The sequence below is a fragment of the Neolamprologus multifasciatus genome, chromosome 19 (assembly GCF_963576455.1).
Source record: "Neolamprologus multifasciatus chromosome 19, fNeoMul1.2, whole genome shotgun sequence".
NCBI classification, from domain to species: Eukaryota; Metazoa; Chordata; class Actinopteri; order Cichliformes; family Cichlidae; genus Neolamprologus; species Neolamprologus multifasciatus.
This window is the reverse complement of record NC_140457.1, coordinates 27,931,844-27,945,943: the sequence shown is the minus strand read 5'-3', so window position 1 is coordinate 27,945,943 and position 14,100 is coordinate 27,931,844. Positions and strand designations below refer to the sequence as shown.

At 42.8% G+C, this 14,100-nt stretch overlaps 1 long non-coding RNA gene across 1 annotated transcript in view; it reads left to right on the top strand.

The window, feature by feature from the left end:
- The first annotated feature begins 237 nt into the window (after positions 1–237).
- Positions 238–14,100, top strand: part of LOC146496756 (uncharacterized) — a 496,205-nt gene continuing 482,342 nt past the window's right edge. Inside the window, exon 1 of the long non-coding RNA XR_014871065.1 lies at positions 238–1,956. This is a non-coding gene — a long non-coding RNA (uncharacterized LOC146496756). The remainder of the gene's footprint in view (positions 1,957–14,100) is intronic.

Below are 14,100 nucleotides of genomic sequence, written 5' to 3'. Positions count from 1 at the left end.
TGATTACACACAGACTGAAAAAAGAAAGCTTTCTTAAACAGGTGTGTGTGTGTATGCCTGTGTGTGCTAGCAATTTACCTCCGTCTCACCGAGTTAGCGTGTTGCGGCCCCGCGGCCACACACTGATCTCCTGCCACCTGCCTCGGCCGTTTCTTACATGCAGTGCAAAGTGGCCACAGGAGGTGACGACACTCACCCAGGGCCGTGCCAGCCAGCAGCATTAACCAGCTACTCAGAGCCAATTAAAAGGCTTGGCTTGACCTAAGGAGCCACGGCAGTGATGCTAGCAGTCCCTGCTATGACTTGCTGCGTCTGCGGGGCCTTCATTACAGACGCGATGATCTCCGAGGACGCTCCGGACACGAGTACACACAGACGTGCAGAAAAATGCAAACAAAGCAGGTTAGGAAGCACGCACACGTGATTCAGTGATAAACACTAGCTGAAGTGTGCATTCAAACATGCCCTCTGCACATGAACACACACAGGATGTAATTAGGCAGAGTGGTAATAACAGCAGCACATTCTGGGGTCAACATGGTTGCATCAGCAACAGAGGTGCTGAAAGGAAAAGGCTGGGTTGCATCACAGAGCAGTGGTGGAGGTGGTGGAAGGGGTGGAGGGGGATATCTGCAAGCACCAACATGAATGTGCAAAGTAAGCATCCATGACGCAACCGCACACAATCAGCCCTCAAATGGAGCAGCGCTGCTGATGAGAATAACGCGTTAGCAGCCAGCTTGGTGACTGGTTTTTGTTTCACATTTAAGGTGGTATTACTGATGTCTTCAGCACGTGAGATCATACGTGTCTCTGGGGCTTTGAAGGAGGAAGGAAACAGTGAAGCTAACCCTAGTTTGTCACATGCAGCCCCGAACCCAGGTGACTGAAGTTCACACTAACCTCTAGTAGAAAAACTACATTTACCAGCTTAAAAAAACTCCAACACACATGCTGGGCTGTGAGGTTTCAAAGAACTGGTTGTTTCATACTCGGTGCATGTCAGGAAGATCATGTTTAGCACATTAGGTTTCATTTAGCATAATGTATCATCAGAGAGACGTTTTCACTTTGTTTAGTTTTTTGGTGTTTTCTTTGTCAGCTGTTCGCTGGGCCACGGACCGCCAGCCTTCGTCACAGAAACGAAGAGTCAAACATCTTTCTGTCTTAATGACTGGAGTGAACATGAAACGTCCTCCGGTTTGATTATGCAGAGAAACACTTTCTTTTTCTTTTGGTGGAGATGTTGGATTTTGTCGAAGCCTAAGCCATGCTGAACGGCATTTTAAAAAGGCACCACTAAAGAAGCCATGGACGAGGAAACTGACTGTGGACACAGGACGTCTGATTTATTTAACCACAGAAATAAAAGACCAACACGTGACCATCATCTGACCATATGATGATACCTGACAGTTCTCATCCCTGTTTCAGTGGGATTCAAGCGTTGGCGTCTCAGAACCATTTTAGTTTTCCAAAATAAGAGTTTCTGGTAGGAGCCGAAGACTTTAATGCTACCTGAGACCATCAGCTACCTTAAGCTACAAAATTAGATTTCCAACAAATAAAAGAAGAAAAGTCAAATCAAATCCTCTGTTGTTCCTACGATAGTATAAAAATGGTGTTGGGGAGTTTTTATTTTGTTTTTAACATGTGTGGGGGTTTTAACTGAACTTTTCTTTGGGTTTTGAGATTTCTATTAAATCTATAAAACGTATTAAAGAAGATTTTAAACTATAAAGCATTTTTGTATCCTAAAGAAACATCGTGGGTGAAGAGGTCATGCTCATGTTTCGAAGCATCTATTAGAAAAGCACAAAAGATTCATAATTATTAACCCTCTCAGGCTCAAATTAAGCTTTTTGTTGCTAATGCACAACCAGGTCCTGCAGTCGTACTTCTGAGTAAAGAAACATAAAATATGTATGTTGGTGATCAGGTTGTTAGTTTTTAACTGTTAACTGGCTGGAGAGGGTTAAGAACACCAGCGTTTGAATCCTGCTGGTCCTGGCTTATTACAGGAAACTAAACTTAGAGTCAGAAAACATTTACATTTGTTGACTTTCAGGGTAAAAATTATATTTACAAAAATGTCTTTAGTTTCAGTCTTTGTCACATTTGCCCACAGCAGAAGGAGAAAATGTGATTTTATTAAAGTTGTAAAGCGTCGTGACCGGCTCACATCGAGCAAACAGCGATGTGATATTTTTCATCTCTGCTTTGGTTTTTTCAGTCGTCCCCCTGCATGACAGATCGACAGAGCCGGGTCGATGCAGACAGCAGAACACTTAATGTTCCTTGTTCCCCTTTGGCAAACATGTCTCCATAAAGAAAGTCCTGCAGCCGTGCCTGGGGGAGCAGTGGCTCTGCAGCACTCTGAGTGTCTGACCAGGACCCAGGGACCAGGACCATAATGTGCTTTTAATTGGGGCTTGGGAAACATGGTGAGAGGCCAGGTTTCACAGCACATGTTCTGGGGTTACTGCTTAATGTGTAATAAATGGGATTTATGGCACGTTGTTCAAACATGTCCCCCTGGTAGTTGCAGAGGGAGTGATATAGGGCAACGCACAGATGGAGGGATGTCTTATTTAGCTGTGAGATTCCAGGCAGGGCCGCACAACATTTACTGCTGTTTGTTGCAGCTTTCCTCTGTGGCATTTGGTGTTTTACAGAGAGAGAGAAATCAATTAGGACAGAGGTGCCAAACTGGGTTCAGGGTGCTGCATGGAGATCCTGTGAGAACCAGCCACAGTCCAGCACAGAGAAGCCTCCGTGTGTTTTTCTTCATGTGCTATGAAAGTCGAGTAGACAGCAGCTCCTGATAGCAGTAATCTGCATCCTGCAACATGAAAGCAAATCGAGCTCGTTTTACACGAGGCGCTGTCGCCCTCTCACCTGATCATTCCTGATTCATCACAGCCTGCGTTTTATTCTCAGAGCTTTGGAAATCATTTCTACTGTAATAATTCGATTGCACTCACCAAGTTAATTGCTCAGATCTGATCACCACGTGCTAAATGTAACAGTTTTTACTACGAGTGTCCACGATACGTGCCCATGAGACCAGAGTGGGGGGATATTTAAGGGTCAGGTGTTTTTGTTTCTTATTTATATGTTTTTTCACATTTTGCAGTAAAACTCAAACACAGACAAAGAAAACAGTCGACCGTGGCTGTAGTTCCTGTATCGATGTGTGTAAGTGAAACTGTTGTGCTTCGTCCCTTCATGTCAGGCGCACAGCTCCTGTTCTTCCTCTCCAGCTAACGGTGGCCCTGCTGTCCCCGAGGATCATCCCTCAGACACATAACGCTCCTGCAGATACTCGACCTTTTTAAATATGACACCCCCCAATTGCTTTTGTGGCACGGTGAAAAATGAATAAATAACAATAGCAGGCACGTGCTCACATAAACCACTGGATGTGCTTACAGAGGACAGACGAGCAGCTCAAAGGTAATTTCTTTTCCAAACACGGCACCTAACTTCCCTCTAACGATGTCATGTTCTTTTAAAAATAGTTATTTTTTGTTTTTTAGTCTGCAAACAACTGAAACATCTGTCAGCTTCATTAGACAATTACAACATAATTAACAGACCGCTCATGCAAAGAGCACAGGTGACACTTTTTCTCCAATCAAGTTTTCTTGCATGACTTATTTTAAGAGTCAAACGTTTGGAGTTTGTTTGGGAATAACTTTAAAGTCTTTATGTTGCACCTTAATAAAAGAAACTCAGTGCCATTACCACCTTTCCTCAGTTAACAGCTTCACAACAACTCTTTGACTTCAAAGTGCTTAAAATCATCTGCAATTCTTTTTAATTGTATCATTTTACTCTATATTTTCACTTTGTTACAATACGAGACTTAATTGGAAGAATAACAGTTAAAAATAGAGAAACACAAAGCAAAGCTGTTCATTTTATTTACATTAGTAGCCTGCTTGCTTTGCTGTAATCAAATCAACACGCAGTGACATATGACCACTAATAACTATAGCAACAAAACCAGCTACATATACGTGCACAGACATCCCGAAGACTGACTGTCAACAACCTAAAGATAAAGCATCTTACTTTACCTTTGTGCATTCCTGCAACAATGTTTTACTTTCAACAATCATATGACCCCCTATGAGCAGCACCTTGGCGACAGTGGGAAGGAAAAACTCCCTTTTAACAGGAAGAAACCTCCAGCAGAACCAGGCTCAGGGAGGGGCGGGGCCATCTGCTGTGATTGGTTGGGGTGAGAGAAGGGTACACAACAGGCTTCACTTCTGTTGTGTATCATTAGGCTCACTTTGCCTTGTTGTGTCATATTGTTTCGATTAAGGCTCATCTTTTGTTTGAAGTTCACATCTCTGTCTTACATTTGAGAATAAATCTCCTAAATTTGACATTTGGAGTATTTTTATTGGACTTTAAAATGACTGTATATAAAAGATGGACAGAACCACAGTGAGCTCCAGTGTCTGCAGAGTGTTGTTGAACCGTAGCAGGTCTCTCAGATGAAGGGCATCCTGGTAGCTGTTCAACAGGTTATTAGCAAGGTGTAGCTCTTGCAGCGCCTGGTTTGTCTTCAGTGCACCAACTGGAACAGACAAGTGATGATAGGACAACTAAGCTGGCAAATGCAAAGCTGATCATGGCTTCACATTACTTCAGTTATTCTTTCAGGTTAATACGCTGAACTCTAAGTCCTAAGCGATTACCGTAACCTTGTGCCTATGCTACACAGCAATTCAATTCAATTCAATTCAATTTTATTTATATAGCGCCAAATCACAACAAAAGTCGCCTCAAGGCGCTTCATAGATACAGAGAAAAACCCAACAATCATATGACCCCCTATGAGCAGCACTTTGGCGACAGTGGGAAGGAAAAACTCCCTTTTAACAGGAAGAAACCTCCAGCAGAACCAGGCTCAGGGAGGGGCGGGGCCATCTGCTGTGATTGGTTGTGGGTGAGAGAAGGAAGACAGGATAAAGACATGCTGTGGAAGAGAGGGAGTTAGCCGAGGCTGTGGGAAAGTGGTCTCGACACAATAAGATTGTGGCTTCAGGCAGACCTGATGGTTTCTAGTCGTTTGTTGGCTCTGAGAACTCTGCGACTGCCATCAGAATCCAAAAGAAGAGAAAAGAAACATTTTTCCTTCTCTCACACCAACCAATCACAGCAGATGGCCCCGCCCCTCCCTGAGCCTGGTTCTGCTGGAGGTTTCTTCCTGTTAAAAGGGAGTTTTTCCTTCCCACTGTCGCCAAAGTGCTTGCTCATAGGGGGTCATATGATGGTTGAAAGTAAAGCATTGTTGCAGGAATGCACAAAGGTGACTTTTGTTGTGATTTGGCGCTATATAAATAAAATTGAATTGAATTGAATTGAATTGAATTCATTCTTAGGAGCTTGAAAAAAAGGAAATGGACTTCTTTAGGTTTCATGAAGACATTTCACGTCTCGCCAAGAGGCGTCTTCAGCTTAGAACTGGAGAAGGAGTTTGTCTGTAACTTCATTTCCTCAGTTCTTCCAAACTGAAGAAGCCTCGTGGATGAGAGGTTAAACATCTTCATGCAACTTAAGGGAGCCCGTTCACTTAGCTCCAAGCTCGTTAAACTACCATGACCTATGACCTAAGAACCTACACAGAAGTGAGGGGTGACTGTATGTGATGGCTGCATGCAACCACACAATTGAGATATTAGGTAATATTCATTTGGTCTTTAGTCTTATGTTTACGTTATGCTCTAAAGCTTCTGTGATCATAAGTTAACTAATTTGATATTTTGAGTTTACCTGTAAAGCATGACAGCACTAAGTTACAGTCCAAATGGTGGCAGAGACTTTGATTTGCGTTGTTTGTTATTTGATATGGTATATGCTATTTTAATTATATTATAAAGAGGAGGCTGAGGGTGGAGCTGGTTTAAATGCAGAAGCCAATAAAGTGGACTGAACCATCTATTGTGATCATGTAGGGGGGATGGGGCTCTTCCTGAATCATGTTTACCTGTTATCTCTCTAGTTTTCACCTTTGGTGTATATAATGGTTTATTCATTTGCTATATAACTGGAGCTGTTTCTCATTCGGGCGGTCAGTTTGTTGAGTTATGTTTTTGTTAAGTGACTTTTGAGTAGCGTTCTGTTAAGTTAACCTCTTTTATGGGCCCACTTGGTTCTTAAAAACTTATTTTTGTTATTTTGAGTTTTTGTAATCATCTTGTCCTTTTTGGGGTATAATAAAATAAAACCCTTTTTTTTTTGAAGATTACATTTGTGCCTGTGTGTTCCTGGCTGCTTGGATCATGACACTGTAGATGGTTCGATGGCGTTGTGTCAGAAAGCACATCTGGCACAGAGTGACCCTCTCCTTCTTCTACACGACTTCCAGAAAATATATCTACAAAAAATTTTATCTACATTATACACAGCATGTGTGTGTCTGTGTGTGTGTCTGTGTGTGTGTGTGTGTGTGTGTGTCAGAGATGCAGACCAGCAGCTGCTGCACCAGCGTTTGGTACATGGAAACATGGTTTAGTGCTGCTGACACACGATGCATATGCATGTTTGTCTGTACTGCATGTGTCCATGTTCTCCCACTGGAGTCTCTTCTCCACCCTCCTAATGAAGTCCCATAGAAAGTACAGAGACGTGTGTGTGTGTGTGTGTGTGTGTGTGTGTGTGTGTGTGTGTGTGTGTGTGTGTGTGTGTGTGCGTGCTGGCCTTGTTTTTCTCCCCAGTCGCCTTTTGAGCTGTGGCCTTAATTGGGGACCTGAGCATCCAATTAGCGGCGGGCCAGCGTGGCCGTGTGGTGAACATGTGGCAGCCAAATATAATGCTCCCGGCCTGCACCCAGGGGAGCTCCTGTTAGCTTATGAGACTGCAGGGTTAACACGTTTCTACCTGGTGCCTCGTCCACTCCACAGAGGTGAGCTTCTCTTCCAACCGGTGTCCTTTGTCAGCCTTCCTGCATCTAGGTCACAAACAACCACCAAACAAGGTGGGGGGGTGAGCAAAAGGGGATGCTAGTGAAGAACGAGGACAGGCAGGGGATAGAGAGCGGCGTGCTGGGGAGTCCCTCGGTCCCTACTTCATTAAAACCAAATAAAAACGGGGGGTCATTTATCTCTTTCCCTGCAAAGCCATAAACACAAATAGGTGATCCTGCAGCCTCTCTCTCTCCCAGCCTGTGGGTATCACAGCAGATAAAGGCGCTGTGATGATAGCTCGTATTCAATTGGAATGTAAGTGAAATTTTAGATTCCTGATATGACTGGAGGGATGTGTGTGTGTGTGTGTGTGTGTGTGTGTGTGTGTGTGTGTGTGTGTGTGTGTGTGTGTGTGTGTGTGTGTGAGATTAACCTGTACCTTATTTTCTTATTTCCTCCTTCGTAGTCAGGGGCAACATTAAATCACTGCTCCCCATCTGAATAATGAGCGTTGCTGCTTTTCATTCTGCATTCAGCTATGATGGGATGTACGTCAGCTGTCCACCGATCCTGTAATGTTGTAGATCAGTGTGTGCTGGGGCAGATATCAGCTATCTGCTGCAAAAAAGACCACGACTGCAAGGCAGGCCCGCGTTCAGCTGAGGTTGGCGGTCAGTAGTAATACAAACAGAGTCAGTGTGATCATTGCTGCCCTGCAACATCCTGAACCTTGTTATGGTTTTACATTTACACTTCAGTGTTTCTGTTTATTCCTGGTCTTTTGTAGAGGAACTTTTCACTTCAAATAAGTCAAAATAAGGACAAAACTGATGCACAAGGGGAAATTAGTTTAGCAGCAGGATAAAAATAAACAATAATATAAAATAATAATGACAATAATAGTGATAGAAAACTGTCATCTTATTTAAAATCACAGCCTTTCAGTGGACGATACGCTGACTTTACTACTTCAAGTTAAAGTATAAGTTTGTTTCTTCATTTAAATGAATAAGCCATAAGTCTAATAAATCAGCTCATCCACTGATCCGATGCTACAGTTTCAGTCATTGTCCATTTCAGTGACTACAAACAGCCTAACCGTGAAACAGTGTGCAGCTTTATTTCACCAGACTTTAAATATGTTTGGACATTTGATGTTTTAACACAGGAGCCTGAAACAGTCATCAGAGGAACTTTTGGCTTTAGCTCTGTGCTCTATCCTTATAAAACAATCATGTTTCCATCATTGCACTTCTAATTAGATCATAATTACCCAGATAACCCTTATTAATGAACGACTGTGTTCATGGGGCACCCCCATTCTCACCCCCCTCATCCTCCTCTCTGAAGCTCCGTACCAAGAACCAGTGACAGTGAAAAATCATCATTAGATTGGAGATATTAGCTCTTGGTTCAGGCGCAGGAGGAGGGAGAGGAAGTGAAGAACAAGCTCACAGGAAGGAAACAGAGATTCTTTTTATGGCATTTGTGCTGATAAAGTCCCTAAACTCCACTGCAAACACGAGCCACCCAACAATATTTGGAGTGAGTGTCCTAACACGGCACTAATGCAAAACAGCTACTGGTTACTCACGTTTTTACTTCAGAGTGGATCAGGACCTTTACTCTGCTTTACATTAGTAAATACATACAGTACAGTAAGGTACACATTTATCAAGCAGAAGTACAGATACTCGCAGTACTGATTCATGTTGTGATGCAAGTAAAAGTGAAGAGGCACACATACTGAAATGCAGAATGGAACAGATGGAATAATAAATGATATCGCAGAAATCATAACTCTTAGTATTTGTTACTTTTTGCACTCAGCTTGCACCGCAGTCACGTAGAATACGAGCTGGTGTTAAATAGCTCCGCCTGCTGTAGATGACGTTAAACCTAAAGAGAAACGTGAACAGTCAGGGGTTGAAGCTGGATAAACCACAGCACACGTTTGTGTTCAGGCTGTGATCAGCTGACCTGAGCTCGTGTTGGATTTAACCAACCAGATTCATCAACATCCATAAAGTTCAACATTTCAAACTGGAAGTCAGGACTCTGCCTCCAGTGGCCGTTAGAGGAACTGCAGTTTCACACTGACACATGCAGCCTGTTTATTAGTTATATATATATATATATATATATATATATATTATATTATATTATAGATTCATAATAAGCATCACCAATCTCTGAAGTGTGATTGGATGAATTTGTGTCCCAGCTGTTCTGACTGTGACTACATGAAAATGAAGCAGTGGTGTCAGAGAGGCGTCGCACTATTTATTTATTTTTCCTTTATTGTTATTGTTGCTTCAGCTCCAACATAAAGCAGCTGAAGGGGACTGCTGATGTAAACACACACACACACACACGCACACACAGTCCTGTGAGTCATTACAGTGTAAGAGGAAGAAAAAGAAACTTGTTTGCTGTATTAAATTTGGATAAACAAGATAAACATATTTATTTGGTCACCGCAGATTAAGAATGTAAGTGCTTCATGTAAGAACAGCACACTGTGTAAAACATGGTTCGAACAAATCAAAGTGTCTCCAGCTGAGTTTCAGTCACGCCACCGTCACACGTGAGCTTCAGGTCAGAATCCAGACACATGACTGTTTCAGCTCAGCGGCCTTATGAGAAACAAGCAGCATCTGAACTTTGAACTTTGTGTCGGCTCAGCTTCATTTTAACGTGTCCTCGAATAAATCAAAGCACGATTGGTTTAGGGGAACTGTCCTCGGCTCTTCACAGGGATTCAAGCTGAAATGTTTCAGAAATGATTTCAGCTTGTTGTTATGAAGAAACAATCATTGCTCGACTTGTTTAATAAATCAATTGTTTTGCTTCTTCGTCAGTGCTGTGACCACAGGTATTAATTATGAAATTAACAGATTTCTTACAACATCTTAAATTGTCTTTAATAATTTGTAAAACTGAGGAGACAAACACTCGTGTCACTTATGAAGACAAATAACAGATTTCGTTGTTATTTTTCTGGCTGAGCTGTAAAAAAACAACAGATCAAACCAGAAATAAAATAAGGAAACAAAAGTGTGGCAGTGAGAACGAGAGCTGATGGGTCGTAGATTCTGGGCGGAGCTACCACATGAGCTCAGGTCAACCTATCAGTGTTGTTCAGCTTCATGGTAACTGATAGGTTGGACTGATCTCTAGGTAACAATCACGACAGGACACAGCGCTCGCTATTGACCACGGCCAATTCTAAATTTGGACATTTGGGTCTAATTAGTGAGGATGGCTCGCTTTCCTTCGTTGCAGCCCCCTGCTGAGGTCTTGGCCGAGGAGGCGCCTGGATTTTTACACGAGCTATTATTCCAATCCATCTTCCTCCTTATCGGCTCTCTGGAGCAGCACAGGTTAGCTGGAGGGAGGCCTGCTGCCTCCCATCCTCTGAGATCAGTGCAGGGCGAAGACAAGCAGCTGATTGTACTGTGTCATACATATCACAGTCTGTAAACTCCTCACATACAGGACCTACAGCCAGAGCATTTTCCATGATGCCAACTTTTTATTAAACACATATTTATCCTGTAAAATGCCAGTTGTATAGAAGATTGTCTGCAGTCTTAATCTTTGTTGTGTCTCCACATCAAATCATTTTTAATCACTTATGTTAGAAAAACCCCAAAACAGCACAAAGGTAAGACTTTCATGAGACAAGAGAGGATCTTTCTGGAAGGTTTCCATTCAGTTACATCTGGTGTTAAACTAACTCACCTAACCCAGCAAGAACACCACACCCACAGTCGAGCATGGGGTAGTAGTGTGACGGTCTGGACCAGGACAATCAGCTGAAGCACAGCTGGCTGACACAGCAGGACCACGTCCACCTCTGGAGCTTTAAAAACACACAGTGAAGGTTTTGGAGGGGCCTGGTTAGAGTCCAGTGCTGTGACCTCAAACAGCTCGTTCCTCCTCAGAAACCCTCCAGTGTGGCTGTGTTAATGTGATTCTGCAAAGATTGGATTTCTCCACAGTGACTCACAAAGACTGCCGAGGGTGGCACCATCAGTCATTAGGTTTAGGGACAATAACTTTTTCACATAGGGCCAAGAAGGTTTGGATAAATCATCATCTAAAAACACCAATTTCAACTTATTTGGTTATCTTTTTCACGGCATCGTACAAAGTGCTGAATGAAGAGGTCTTATCATGTCTTACAGTATCAGCACATCGCTCTGTGTTTCCATGGCTCTCCACACGCAGGATGGGAGGCAGAGCTTCCAGCTGTCGGGCACCTCTCCCTCTCACTATTGCATATTACTAAATGTCCTGTCCCGTTGTTTGTGTTTTCTCTTTGTATCTTCATGCACTGATTCTTTTCTCGCCTCTTCTCACGACACCAACTGGCAGCAGGATAGATGCTTCCTGACCCTGGTTCTGCTGAAGGCCTCTTCCTGTCACCAATATGATCCCCTCTGGCACTATTGTATCTTCAAGTATCGCATTATTTGCTGACTGTTTTTAATATAGCAACATATTTTTTAACTGACTTGGGAACAAAAGAGTGTGTGCACTGAATTTATTTAAATGACACGATAGAAGGAAGGTCATGAAAGGAGTCATGACATGTCCGTTGATCATTGGTCATTTACGTCATAACTTCTCATGTGCACATTAATGAGCTGTGGATAAAACCAGGGTTGAGTGGATTGCTTTGAAAAGTTTCTTTTTGGTCTTTTGACTTCATTTGTGAGCGATGGCACTCGCTCCAAAAGAGCATTAGCTAATTAGCCAAAGTAAAATGTAGTTTTTAGAAATGTAATTTAGTGACACAGCAGATGGAAGAATACCTCCTCATCATGATGTGTAAGAAAATACAAGTAGCGCTGGTTCCTGTATTTGCACGTTGTGCCTTTTTTCATTCAGAAATCACATTATCAGGCTCGAGATGCGAGGTGTCCATGTGTTCTGCCTGACTGCTCAGCTGAGTCAGTTTTCTTAGTTTATTTTTTCTGACTTTCAGTCCTTCTACTTGTGTTTCATACTTAGATTGTCCAGCATTAAATGCTATGTTTCCTTTTTGCTAAAGCATATAGTTAGGGCTGGACCAGGTGACCCTGAATCCTCCCTTAGTTATGCTGCAATAGATGTAGGCTGCCGGGGGATTCCCATGATGCATTGAGTTTTTCCTTTCCAGTCACCTTTCTCACTCACTATGTATTAACAGACCTCTCTGTATTGAATCGTATCTGTTATTAACCTCTGTCTCTCTTCCACAGCATGTCTTTATCCGGTCTTCCTTCTCTCACCCCAACCAATCACAGCAGATGGCCCCGCCCCTCCCTGAGCCTGGTTCTGCTGGAGGTTTCTTCCTGTTAAAAGGGAGTTTTTCCTTCCCACTGTTGCCAAAGTGCTGCTCATAGGGGGTCATATGATTGTTGGGTTTTTCTCTGTATCTATTATTGTAGGGTCTACTTTACTATATAAAGCACTGTGATTTGGTTCTGTATAAATAAAGCTCAGCTGAATGATATGATGTGTTTTTATCAAATCTAGGGATGGGTATTGATGAGATTTTCACGATTCCGATTCCATTTTTGATTCTGTTTAACGATTCGATTCTTTTTAAAAAAGGAGAACACTAAGGTCGATTAGCTTAGAACTTTGTTTTATATCTTCTCTTTGAACAAGATAGAAATTTAGGAGTAACATGGCCTTACAAACCCAACAGTGAGATCTTAAGAGATCCACAGCCTACGGCTCTTCAATGGGGTGTCACAGGGTCCCCAGGAAAACAAATTGTAACTGTAAAATAATAAAATAAATATTCTCCTGTAGCAATAACAAAGTATAACATAAATTATTCTGTAGCAATTACACAAGAATATCCAGTAATGTCCCTGCCTACAATTAAACACATTCACTTACTGAAAATCATCAAACGGCTGCAAGCCTTTGACCACAAACTGAGTCACTGCTCGGTGACATTCGTCTATCCTGGCCTGAAAGGAGACGCTACGGTAGACTGCAGCGAGAACTGCAGCATCTGAGCCAGACTCTGTCTGTCATCATGGTCACCTAAACGCACAGTAATGGCAGGTTTGTAATAAGGCAGATCGTGCTAACATAATATGTTAGTTGATTATTTACCTGCTGCATTAACGGGAGAGGACGTGCAAACGTTACCGCTGCTGCTGGGTTGAGATTCACGAGGAATTAAAAACACGACATTCATTTAAGGTCATCGTGTGTTTGTGAGCAAATGCTTTTGCATATTCGTAGTGTTTCCTCCCTTAAATGAAATATCTACTTTGCAAGTATTGCAAGTTGTCCTGTTGTCATCCGTTCTCGTAAAGTATGACCAAACTTTTGAGCGTTTGAGCCGCCATGTTTCCTGCCAGGTAAATGACGCTTCGCAACATGGTGACGTCATTTGGGGCGACTGGAATCGATAAGGGAATCATTTGCAAAAATGGCAAACAATTCCAAGGAATCGAAACAATGGGAACTGGTTCTCAACAAGAACCGGTTCTCGATACCCATCCCTAATCAAATCTCTTGTACCACACGTGTGACTTTCACTTTGTCCTGTGGTGTTTAAATACACGGCTGCGCCTTCAGCTTCTCCGAGAGTCAAACAGGAATTCTAAAAATGGATATTTCTATTTGAATGTCCCTTTTCCTAACCCTTTGCAGCAGCGTGTGACCTCTGCCACACTGTGTAGCCTGATGATTCAATCTAATCTGGACTCCATTCCCACCTTTGTCTCACACCCTGAAACCTTTGCATGCCACTCACCATGTATGTAAGTGGGTTAGTGCGGAGCGAGGGCTACCTGCTCTCCTTACATCAGGCTGCAACTGGTCTGCTGGGGCATAGGTCTTAGGGAATGTCCTTTTGTTGAATGACATCCATATTTTCTCCACTGTGGGAGATGAAGGAAAAGGGGAGGGTATTGAGAGGGGGTCAAAGGGGGGAGCGAAAAATCACTCCTTTGGATTTGAACTCCAACTTGACTTCTGACCTCACTCTCCCTGGCTCAGATATCAAAACACAGAGCCATCTGCCTCTCACTGCAGGGCTCGTGGGGAGCGTGGGGTTAATATCATACACTTAGGGAGCAGAATGCAGACTGCAATTATCTTCTATTCTCAGACAGAATCCTATTATTTGATCCTGGAGTCGCGACAGATGGAGGGGCCCAGT